This window comes from Dysidea avara, chromosome 2 (genome assembly GCF_963678975.1).
Source record: "Dysidea avara chromosome 2, odDysAvar1.4, whole genome shotgun sequence".
NCBI classification, from domain to species: Eukaryota; Metazoa; Porifera; class Demospongiae; order Dictyoceratida; family Dysideidae; genus Dysidea; species Dysidea avara.
This window is the reverse complement of record NC_089273.1, coordinates 7450420-7463221: the sequence shown is the minus strand read 5'-3', so window position 1 is coordinate 7463221 and position 12802 is coordinate 7450420.

Here is a 12802-nt window from a genome sequence, read left to right as displayed (position 1 = left end):
ATGGGTGATTTTCCAAAATTCGGTCACATAAGGTCAAGCTGTGTTGGAGGAAAACTGAAGCTTTTTATAAGTGAATTTGAAGGGCAAATAAGCCCAAAACTCCATGATCCCTAAAATACAGTACTAGAATTGGTGCATGACTTACAGTCCCTTATTGCATTAATTTTTATAAAGTACAAGTACAGATATTATAATATATATCCCTGTATGAATATTATTATGGTGGCCCAAAAGGGATATTCCAGGAAGAAGTGGGTTATCAATGTTATTATTACATCAATAAAGTGTTGGAATGCTGTAAACAACTTTGTGGTAAGGTAGTTACATAGATGATAGCACTTGAATAATCCATTATTAGTTCTCAGAACTAGTGTAAATGGTCTATTTTAACAGTTTGTTATGTTTGTTTGTTTTTTATTTTTTTTACAAAATTAATATGGGCAGCCTTTGGAAGTGTGTATTTCTCTGCCTAACTGTAACACTGCTCACCTGTTGCTGTTTATGAGAATTATAAACAAAACAGTTGGCAAAGCTAATAAGAGTGAATGCACCAGATGCTGAAAGGATATTGGTGATGCTATTTCATTTCTATGTTATATGGTGTAATTGTATGATGTAAAACCTTTGTCAATGTGTGCTATTTTACAAAAGTCACATCTTGGGAAGAAGCAATATCAAAATAATGGTGCAAAAGTCAAGCCCATACCCTTATGTGTTGTTGAACTGTGCATAGCTACATATGGAATCAGTTAGTCAGTTAGTAGAAAATTCAGAACATTTTAAAAACTCCACTTCTTCTAGCTGATCTCTCTACAGGGTGATTTGTTTGCAGCTGAACTCTCTACATGGTGCATAGTTTCTTTGTAACTGAACTCTCTACAAGGTGACTTCTTCTAGCTTAACTCTCTACAGGGTGATTTGTTTGCAGCTGAACTCTCTACATCGTGCATAGTTTCTTTGTAACTGAACTCTCTACAAGGTGACTTCTTCTATCTGATCTCTCTACAGGGTGATTTGTTTCTAGGTGAACTCTCTACAGGGTGACTTGCCTGTAGCTGAATAATCTATCAGATTAATTGGTTGTAGCTGAATTCCCTACAGAATAACTTGCAATGTAATATAATTCTTTGATGGAGTAAGTTACAGTTTTTTGCAATTGAATTCGTCCCGTTTGCAATTGAGTTCGTCGCTTTTGCAATTGAATTAGTCCCGTTTGCAATTGAATTATTCCCGTTTGCAATTGAATTCGTCGGTTTTGCAACTGAATTCGTCCCGTTTGCGATTGAATTCGTCGCTTTTGCAGTTAAATTCGTCCGTAACAAGAATGGCAGCTGGAGAAAACACGAAAACATGATGTAGCAGCTGCTACAAGAACTTGTTCAAGTACAACAGTAGTAAACAACTCTTTATAAGGCAATAATTCTTCCTCTACAGCCTATCCAGCAACATTCCAAACTCCACTACGCCATTCGCGATGGGTGTGGTCACTCGCGAGCAAGCTAAGTAACTTGCCAGATAGCTATCAACTTCGCGTACTACCAGCTCCAATTACCTTCTAGTGTCTCAAGTTGTAACTCTCCGTGGCGTAAATAGTTCATCTCTTAATGAACGGGTTGGTTTCTTGGAGCCGTTTTGTTTATGATGAATTGTAATGCAAACGCGACGAATTCTATTGCAAAACCGACTAATTCAACTGCAAAACCGACGAATTCAATTGCAAAACCGACGAATTCAATTGCAAATGGGACGAATTCAATCGCAAAGACGACGAATTCAATTGCAAAAACCTGTATAAACGTAGCAGAATGCTCTATTAGGGTGACTGTTCTATTAGAGTATCTCGATCTCGCATTTGCAACACGTAGTTGGCTTTTGAATCATGACTCAGTGGTTTGTAATCCGATTCTTCTGTACTACTGCAAGGACTTTCTATGATGATTATTCCAGCTACACACCGATTTTCAGCTCATTGCTCCAAGCGGTTTGCCTGGTAGGCGTGAAACTAATAGTTTTTTTATTCATAAAAATCGATTGCGTAATTGTGACACAGGTTGGGTTTTGTGTCATATCTCCATGGTCTTTATCTCGATTCTCTTCAAACCACAAAAAGGCACTCCTACGATGGTAGCTCCATCTACATATTAATTTTCAACTCATTTCTCCAAGTGGTTTACCCTGTAGGCGTGACAGACCTTCGACCTTATTTTACTCACTTAATCGGTAATAACACCGTGAATATTCATAAGATTCCTACCAAAGTTGGTACTGAGATCCTCATTAATGAGCCCTTCAAGTGTGCCAAATTTCAACCCGGTTGTAGCACGTATTCGTGTTTTATGGCGGATTTTGCGAAGTGTGCGAAATGAAGAAGTAGAAGAAAAAAACCAAGGAATTAAAACGAAATTTTGTTCGCTCGTATCTCGGAAATGGCTGGACCGATTCTCTTCAAATTTGGTGTGTAGACTTCCCTAACTGGCCGACACGTGTGTAGCAAATTTGGTTGCAATCGGATAAGGGATCACAGAGCTACATAGGTGTGAAAATTGCGTTTTCTTTCTTCCTGTTAATATACTCACGGTGTGGCGCACCGGGATCTTGGGCCGCACGACACACTATCGTGTGTCTTGATCTACTTTTCCAGTTAGGCACTGGAGGGTGTACACAGAAGGCATAGCCTGTTCGAGGTATTTACCCATAGCCTAGGAGCCTAAGTGAAAATCTTTGAGCTAAAGTGTTAAATTGTGGTGCAGAAAGGACCTACATATCTGTACAATTTTTATGTACAATACTCACAGGGGCGGATCCACGAGCTGGCAAGGGGAGGGGCACAAACAGGCTGGTTGGGGATAGCAGATTCTCTTGTTAGTTGTATATTTTTTTGAGCAGCAGTGATCACTCCTTAGTAGGTTGATTTTTGTCATTATGGCCTTTGCAGATGGTTGTGAAGTCTTTAAAGCTGTTTAAAAAGCTATAAAAGTATTAAACACTAGCAATATGATAATTATTTTTAGAGTCGCTTCGTGCGTACAAAGGTGCCGGGTGACAGTTTGACCTCGAGTTTGACTGCTTTTTAGCCTCTTTTAACTTCAGATTCGGGTGAGTTTGCAGTTATATAAATCGATTATGGTATGATAAGGTATATAGAATCTCCATCAAAGAAGTAGCTATGTCTGTCCCACAGAGGGGGTATTTGCCCCAATTGCCTCATCCTGGATCCGCCATTGACTCAGGTGCAGATCTAGGGCATAGGCGTCGGGGACTGAAGCCCCCCTTCACTTATAGGCTTTATTTGATCAATATACTGAGGATTATAATGAAATTTTACTTTAGCAAACATACAATCACTAATAATACAAATACTCATAAAACCACCTTGTAAGCATCTTTCCAATGCATTATTAGTGGATTTATGATAAAGGTTATGCAAAAAGTCCCAGATCAGCATTGGAGGCGTACAAGATCGAGATACTCTAATAGAACAGTCACTTAACTACTCTAATAGAATATTCAGTGTAAGCATAAAAATTGATTCTGTTATGCCAAATGTTGCCAGTGACTATACATACAATGAGGTGCATTGGTCTGTTTAAAAGGCTTGTTCATCTACTTGTGTAGTTATCACCGGTACCGCTATACTTAATTTAGGTGCAAAATTTCCATTGAAAAATGCTCTTAGATTCAATCTCTTATCATTCACATTTCAAAATTTTCCAGTTCCAACATTATTTTTCTATCATGCACGTAATTGTGAGAGGGTGCATCATGTGTTTGGTTGTCTGAATCTACTCAAACCTCTCTATTAGCAAATGCTCCAGAGAGCCACATATATCTAAAAGTAGTTATAAAATATCTACAGTACTGTGACAGGCAGAAATATGCATTTTATGTGAAATTGTCTCCAAACTCCAGTGTTTTAGGATCTATTTTCTTGGGGGAGCATACCCAAAGGCCCCCCTAGTTCCAGCATCTCCACCCAAGAGATTAATACCTTGAGTTAGCCCCCCCCCCCTTTCTATAAAACCTAGATCCAACCCTTAGACTAGCTAGCTAGTTCCTAGTAACAGCGAAGGCTAAGTAACTATCAGCACAAGAGTTATTAACCATTACAATATTTTTGTGGCATCAAAAACTTTTGAAAACATTGATTCCAAAGAATAAAAAATCATTTAAGATCTTTTAAAGAACAATATAATTACAAATACCTCAACTTTCTACAAGGTGACTTCTTCTAGCTGATCTTTCTACAGGGTGATTTGTTTGTAGCTGATTTTTTACAGGGTGATTTGTTTGCAGCTGAACTCTCTATATGGTGGTTTCTTTTTAGCTGAACTCTCTACAAGGTGACTTCTTCTAGCTGATCTCTCTACAGGGTGATTTGTTTGTAGCTGAACTCTCTTCATGATGGCTTTTTTGTAGCTGAACTCTCTACAAGGTAACTTCTTCTAACTGAACTCTCTACATGGTGGTTTCTTTGTAGCTGAACTCTCTACAAGATCACTTCTTTTAACTGATCTTTCTACAGGGAAATTTGTTTGCGGCAGAATTTTCTACAGGGTGATTTCTTTGCAGGTGAACTCTCTACATGGTGGTTTCTTTGTACTGTAGCTGAACTCTCTACAAGGTAATTTCTTCTAGCTGATCTCTCTACAGGGTGATTTGTTTGTAGGTGAATTCTATGCAGGTGATTTGTTTGCAGCTGAGCTCTTTACAGAATGGTTTCTTTGTAGCTGAACTCTCTACAAGGAATCTTCTTCTAGCTGATGTCTCTACAAGGTCACAAGTTTGTAGCTGAGCTCTCTACATGGTGGTTTCTTTGTAGCTGAACTCTCTACAAGGTGACTTCTTCTAGCTGATCTTTCTACAGGGTGATTTGTTTGTAGCTGAACTCTCTACAAGGTAACTTCTTCTAGCTGATCTCTCTACAGGGAGATTTGTTTGTAGCTGAACTCTCTACAGGTGATTTGTTTGAAGCTGAACTCTCTAAATGATGGTTTCTTTGTAGCTGCACTCTCTACAAGTTAACTTCTTCTAGCTGATCTCTCTACAGGGTTATTTGTTTGTAGCTGAACTATCTAGTAGATAACTTCTTCTAGCTGATCTCTCTACAGGGTGATTTGTTTGTAGCTGAATTCTGTACAGGTGATTTGTTTGCAGCTGAGCTCTTTACAGAATGGTTTCTTTGTAGCTGAACTCTCTACAAGGTAACTTCTTCTAACTGAACTTTCTACAGGGAGATTTGTTTGCAGCTGAACTCTCTTCATGATGGTTTCTTTGTAGCTGAACTCTCTACAAGGTAACTTCTTCTAGCTGAACTCCCTACATGGTGGTTTCTTTGTAGCTGAACTCTCTACAAGGTAACTTCTTCTAGCTGATCTCTCTACAGAGTGATTTGTTTGTAGCTGAATTCTGTACACGTGATTTGTTTGCTGCTGAGCTCTTTACAGAATGGTTTCTTTGTAGCTGAACTCTCTACAAGGTAACTTCTTCTAGCTGAACTCCCTAAATGGTGATTTCTTTGTAGCTGAACTCTCTACAAGGTGACTTCTTCTAGCTGATCTTTCTACAGGGTGATTTGTTTGTAGCTGAATTCTGTACAGGTGAATTGTTTGCAGCTGAGCTCTTTACACAATGGTTTCTTTGTAGCTGAACTCTCTACAAGGTAGCTTCTTCTAGCTGATGTCTCCACAAGGTCACTAGTTTGTAGCTGAACTTTCTACATGGTGGTTTCTTTGTAACTGAACTCTCTACAAGCTAACTTCTTCTAGCTGATCTTTCTACAAGGTTATTTGTTTTTTGGCTGAACTCTCTACAAGGAAACTTCTTCTAGCTGATCTCTCTACAGGGAGATTGGTTTGTAGCTGAAATCTCTACAGGTGATTTGTTTGCAGCTGAACTCTCCACATGATGGTTTCTTTGTAGCTGAACTCTCTACAAGGTAACTTCTTCTAGCTGATCTTTCTATAGGGTGATTTGTTTGTAGCTGAACTCTCTACAAGGTGACTTCTTCTAGCTGATCTTTCTACAGGGTGATTTGTTTGTAGCTGAATTCTGTACAGGTGAATTGTTTGCAGCTGAGCTCTTTACTCAATGGTTTCTTTGTAGCTGAACTCTCTACAAGGTAGCTTCTTCTAGCTGATGTCTCCACAAGGTCACTAGTTTGTAGCTGAACTTTCGACATTGTGGTTTCTTTGTAACTGAACTCTCTACAAGCTAACTTCTTCTAGCTGATCTTTCTACAAGGTTATTTGTTTTTTGGCTGAACTCTCTACAAGGAAACTTCTTCTAGCTGATCTCTCTACAGGGAGATTGGTTTGTAGCTGAAATCTCTACAGGTGATTTGTTTGCAGCTGAACTCTCCAAATGATGGTTTCTTTGTAGCTGAACTCTCTACAAGGTAATTTCTTCTAGCTGATCTTTCTATAGGGTGATTTGTTTGTAGCTGAACTCTCTACAAGGTGACTTCTTCTAGCTGATCTTTCTACAGGGTGATTTGTTTGTAGCTGAATTCTGTACAGGTGATTTGTTTGCAGCTGAGCTCTTTACACAATGGTTTCTTTGTAGCTGAACTCTCTACAAGGTAGCTTCTTCTAGCTGATGTCTCCACAAGGTCACTAGTTTGTAGCTGAATTTTCTACATGGTGGTTTCTTTGTAACTGAACTCTCTACAAGCTAACTTCTTCTAGCTGATCTTTCTACAAGGTTATTTGTTTTTTGGCTGAACTCTCTACATGGAAACTTCTTCTAGCTGATCTCTCTACAGGGAGATTGGTTTGTAGCTGAACTCTCTACAGGTGATTTGTTTGCAGCTGAACTCTCCACATGATGGTTTCTTTGTAGCTGAACTCTCTACAAGGTAACTTCTTCTAGCTGATCTTTCTATAGGGTGATTTGTTTGTAGTGGAATTCTGTACAGGTGATATTTTTTTCAGCTGAGCTCTTTACAGAATGGTTTCTTTGTATCTGAACTCTTTATAAGGTAACTTTTTCTAGCTGATGTCTCTACAGGGTCACTAGTTTGTAAACGAATTCTCTACATGGGGGTTTCTTTTTAACTGAACTCTCTACTAGGAAACTTCTCCTAGCTAATCTCTCTACAGGGAGATTTGTTTTTAACTGAACTCTCTACGTTGTGGTTTCTTTGTAACTGAACTCTACAAGGTGATTTTTCTAACTGAATTATCTCTTTCTATAGTTGCATGAATTCCCTACAAGGTAACTTCTTCTAGCTGATCTCTCTACAGGGTGACTTGTTTGTGGCTGATCTCTATACAGGTTACTTGTTTCTAGCTGATCTCTTGAATTCTCTTTGGGTTACTGCTCTATTAGGATGACTACTCTATTAGGATGACTGCTCTATTAGGATGACTGCTCTATTACAGTATCTCGATCTCGCACTTGCTACACCAAGTTGGATTTCGTGTTATAACTCCGTGGCTTTTAAGTCTAATTCTTCTACACCATTGAAGAGCCTTTCTAAGATGATAACTCCATCTGTACAGCGATTTTCAAAGCATTACTCCAAGCGGTTTATCTGGTAGGCGTGGCAAGCAGTGGTTTTTTATTAGCTAATGTCGATTGCGTAATTGTTACACACTGTTGGCTTTTTCGTTGTATCTTCCTGGTGTTTAGCTCGATTTCTTTCAAACCACAAAAGATTTGAGGTTCAATAGTTAACGTATTCACCCATCGATTTACAGTTTCTTCCCATACGCGGTTTACCCTGTAGGCGTGACAACATATTAGTGTTATTTTTCGTTAATAATCGCTCATAACTCTTTTCCTATTTATCGTATACCAGCCAAAGTTTGTACAGAGATGCGCCTTTATACCCCCTTCTGTGTGCCAAATTTCAAGGCGATCGGCTATGACGTTCGCGTTTTATAGCAGTTTTTGTAAGCGTGCGAAAAGAGGAAGAAAAATAAGAAGAAAAAAAACGAAGAACCTAAGCCAATTTTTGAAGTCGAATATCTCGGGAACGCTTGAAGCGATTTCGCTCAAATTTGGAATGTGGAGTGCTGAAGGTGGAGGGAGTGTCCACAGCAAAAATCGTCTTGTTTCATCAAGGCAGCACAGAGCTACGGAGGTGCGAAAATAGCGTTTTCTTTCTTCCTGTCAATATACTCACGGGAGTTACGCGCCGGATTCTTGGGCCGCACGACACACTACCGTGTGTCTTGATCATTTAGCATTAATAATCTAACAACCAAGCATCACATTTGATTGTGGGTTTCAATACTTTTGACAAAAACGCCCTATGGGTGTGACGAAGCACCCCTTACCCTGTAGAGATTTCAGTTATACAAATCAACCTGCAGAGAGATCAATGGTGTAGCATAACACCCTATATAGGGTGTAATTGAACACCTCTGTTTATACAGTGTGTACACACATCTATGGAACATACCTGATGCAACACTTGCTACTAAAGAGACTACTGGTTCAATTATATTTGATCAGTTAAATCGCAGGCAGAATCACTGTAGTAACCTGATGTGAAGATGCAATGTGGTATCAAAAGCGATATTACAATCCATGGGTTAAAGTTTGGGTTAGAAAGTTGTGATAATCAAGAGTCACTGATTCCTTCACAGGTATATGCAGGGGACAGTCAGGACTTCCAGCAGGAAAGAAGAAAGTACAGAGTGAGTTGAAAACCAGCCTGTGTGTATTGTAAGAGTCCACACAGTGCTGTGTACTGTGATGTGATTACTGAAGTAAAAGCCCAGTTGGAAATAGTAAAGAATAAATGTGACCAGGCCTGCAAAATTAGGGCATGTGGGCACATGATTTTTGCCTACTTTTTCCAAATTTCAATCGCTCGTAACTTTTTGTACCATTCTGCTACAGTAATGCAATTTTCAGCTTTTAGTAAGTATTTAATTAGCTTTATGATACAAGTTACAGAATTCAATTATTCTGTTTCGGTATTGAGATATGACCTGTAGAATGACAGGATGTAATATGTGCCCACATGCCATATTTTCACAGGCCCGTTCACAAATGGCTATGCTTTAATTGTTTAGGAAACTACAAGGCAACTCAAAGAATAGATGCAGGGGATACATATCATAAGAAACACCATAGTAGCCTGTATGGCATGGATAATGCACATATTGCAATAAAATCAAACTCTACCTCACAGAGCAATTCGCATCCCTACAATCCACTCAGAGATTGCAGAGTACATTAAATTAATCACTGACTTTTGTTACAACCCAGTCAGTCACTGGCCTTACCAAAACCATGCAGACCCTGATCTTATATTATAGTTTAGCATGTCTTTTGAAAATCACTGTAGCCTTTGTTAGAACTGACTACCATAAGGTATCCACACATTTGATGAAGTGATTTAAAGTTGATTTGTAACACAAGCTTTAGACAACAAAATTGGATTATGCCCCCACTGCAGAGAAAATTTAAGCATATGACCCAGTCTGTGATAAGGGGTCTTATAACCTTTCAAAATTGTCAGGTTTGACTAATCATTACTCCCTGTGTTTTCAACCTATCACCTTCATATTACACCAAGCCATATATGTGACCGGATTTCACATAACAAGGCTTCCACACACACAAAATCAAACTTACGATTTTACCAGAAATGGATTGCTGGTCTAATACACTATCATATTTCACACTGTACTTCCTTCAGCACTGGCAAGTCTGGTTTCTGTAGCAGCTTTCTTCCGACCCTGTCAAAGCCACTAGTGTGAGATTGGCAAAATTAAATGGCCATGGCTTTGTGATAATGGTGTGTAGTGAGCTGGGACTTCACAGAGAGCTCGCCAATAGTGTTCTTAGTCAATTTTGAGTAATCTGAGGGCCATGGATGGCCATGGAGAGCCCAAACTTGGCTTCTGGATTCCAATCGTTTTCTTACTTCATTTTATACCCGTATATTAAGACCAACGTCCACCCCCACCCTCCCACCACCGTCCACCCCACCCTCCCACCACCGTCCACCCCACCCTCCCACCCTATTACTACCACCTGTGATATTATTACCCGCTCGAAAAAAGCTGCTCACAACAGGGCAAATTTTGGGTATCAGAAATGTATACACTCACTCAGTGATAGCTAGTGAACAGACGAACAATTGGTGCAAATTTTGTTTGCACAGCTGTAGGCACTAGGAAGTTATTATACAATGATTCCTTAAAATCGCCATATCTCCTAATAAACCTTTGTGCGTCGAATCCTTGTTTTGTCAAATTCAGTCACATATGGTGCTATGTTAGGGATATAAGGGGACCAAATTTCAGGGTGACACCACATACACAAGTCAAGTTACAGGTGGCCAAGTACATGCAATTGAAAAGGCTATAAGACAGACCGAGTAACATATTATCTTTTCATGGGGAAACTACCTTTAATCATACACTACGATAGTGGTGTATAGTAGGGACCACAAAGCAGTAGGCGTGGCCCACAAAATAATATCACCCAAAAATCACCCTCAATTTCCCCTAACGACGATCAGGCAGTATTGATTAGGTGAAACTAAGCCCAAACAAGCTTTCAGATCGATCCGAAACGCTTTCAACAAGTTGCTACGGAATTTTAAAAATTATTTATTTAACGGAATTTTCTACTGACTGAGTAAGTAACTGACTGACTGATTCCTTCAGACAAGCGTAACTCGATAACGGCTAAGGCTACGGGCTTGATTTTTTCGCTGTTCGACGTCGCTTTGTCCGGACAGGGCGAATTTTTTTTTGGACGCACTTCTGACTTAGAATATTTTTCACGCTTTGTGAACTTACCGTTTTTCTTTGTTTTACGGATTGAAGCAACATTGTTTGCGGAGAAGGAAAAGGTCACACTGAAACTATTAGCCCCTCTGTATTAAGTGTGTTGGTCGTCTTCACAGATGTTGTGAACAACGGACGAGACCTACCTGGATGGACATTTCTTTCCTGCCGCCCTCCTGTCATCTCACAACACTGGCGTGACTCTATTGCTGAAAACTTTGAGTGAAGGCCAAGGTGAAGGCATGAAAGGATAGAAGGACACTTGTAAGAAGGTGTCACAAGTAATAAACACAGTTGGGAACTAAATGTGTAGTATGTGACTGTAATATCCTTGTTTGCTGTATACACTCTGAGAGTGAAACTACCCATAGCTATCTTGTACTTAATTGAATTAAATGTCTATGTATCCTGGTTGTGACCACAGTAGTTTGTCTGTTCTGTGTAAAGTTAACAACATTTTCATTACACTGTATCGTAGTATTGTGTGATAGAATAAAGTTTGCAACTACCAGGGTATGAAATGGCTAGCACTAGCTTTAAGACACTCCAAATAAATTCTGTTTCCCATCCACACCCGCATCTCTTTATTCCCAGCTCTAAGATGTTCCATTATTCCGTATTCTTCCACTATTTTCTGCATACTGTACAGGCTTAATAAAATTGATCTTGTGAGGTTTACCAGCTCACATGTCAGAATGTTATCACTGTTCATGTTTGTGTTATTCTTGCAATGTAAACGATGAAGGTACAAGCTGAAAATGTTATTACGTTGTTTGCTATGGCTGTACCTAGACAAATAATAACTTGAAAAGCTGTCAATTTCATAGTAGAATAATGGAAATATATGGACCGCCCGCCCGCATGCTAAGAGAAACAGAACATTTATTTGAAGTGGCCTTACCAGCTTCATTCAAAGTCTGCAAAATGCAAATGGGATCTACACTGTAAGAGTTTTAAATAATAATTATTGTGTTGTGCCACATCTTTGGCTCTCAGAAGAATTTTGTTTTTGTTCTACAATTGCACTGCACCTTTAAATACTGCTTTGTGAATTCATGATACTGATGCTGTCATTCTTACTAACGTTGTAGGTAACTACATCCTTTGGGTTACATTTTGTCCAGGTTTAGCAGGTCTGATCTGCTTTTGAATAATTATTGGAATGACCACAAATTAGCTAGTAATTAACAGGAATAAATCCCAGACCAGGTAGTGACTTGATCCACAGACTTATTGCAGTATCCATGATCAAATTAACGTATGTTAATACTAACCCGTGACCAAACATCATGCCAATAGCTATCTATCCAGTCTGCAGTTATGAATCATCAAATTTGGAAGACCTATTTCACAATGTGGTCACATAATGGGCATTTAAAGGTAGCATTTTTATTTGCCTGGGAATGTAATTTGCTTAGGCTGACTGTGGTCATGAAATTATAACTGTTTTGGCTTTCTACCCAAAACAAGTTAGCCATCGACCAGACCATGGAACAAGATTGTTATATACGTTGAAGAAAAGTAACGCTTAGTCCTAGCTACTTAAATTTACTGCTCAAAATTTAGATTTAAATCACACAGTTATACTTTAGACCACATGTAATTATTGTTGAAGGCCTTGGTTTGATAATTTAAATGGACTATCAATATAATTGGCAAAAATCAGTTAAATCATTGTACTGGCTATTTCACCAACAAAGGAAGAACCACCACGTCCATCTAGTTTCCACCCAATAATCAAACATGTAAGGGTAATGATGAGACCAAAAAATGTAATCAACTATCAATTAGCCAGCCATGATGTGTACATACACATTGAGTTCAGCTATACATTTGGAGATAAGATGAACATCATTGTAATGACCATTAATGATTGGCTGGATATTGAGGTTGTGCTGCACATCTACCAATTAGTTGATACTTACTTGAGGTCTTACTGGCCCACACTACTTTTATAGATTTTTAAAAAAATTCTTGCCCATATATTGATTTGCAATATCTGATTGGATCTACCAAATCTGACTAGTTAGCACAACCTGCAATTCTGGTAT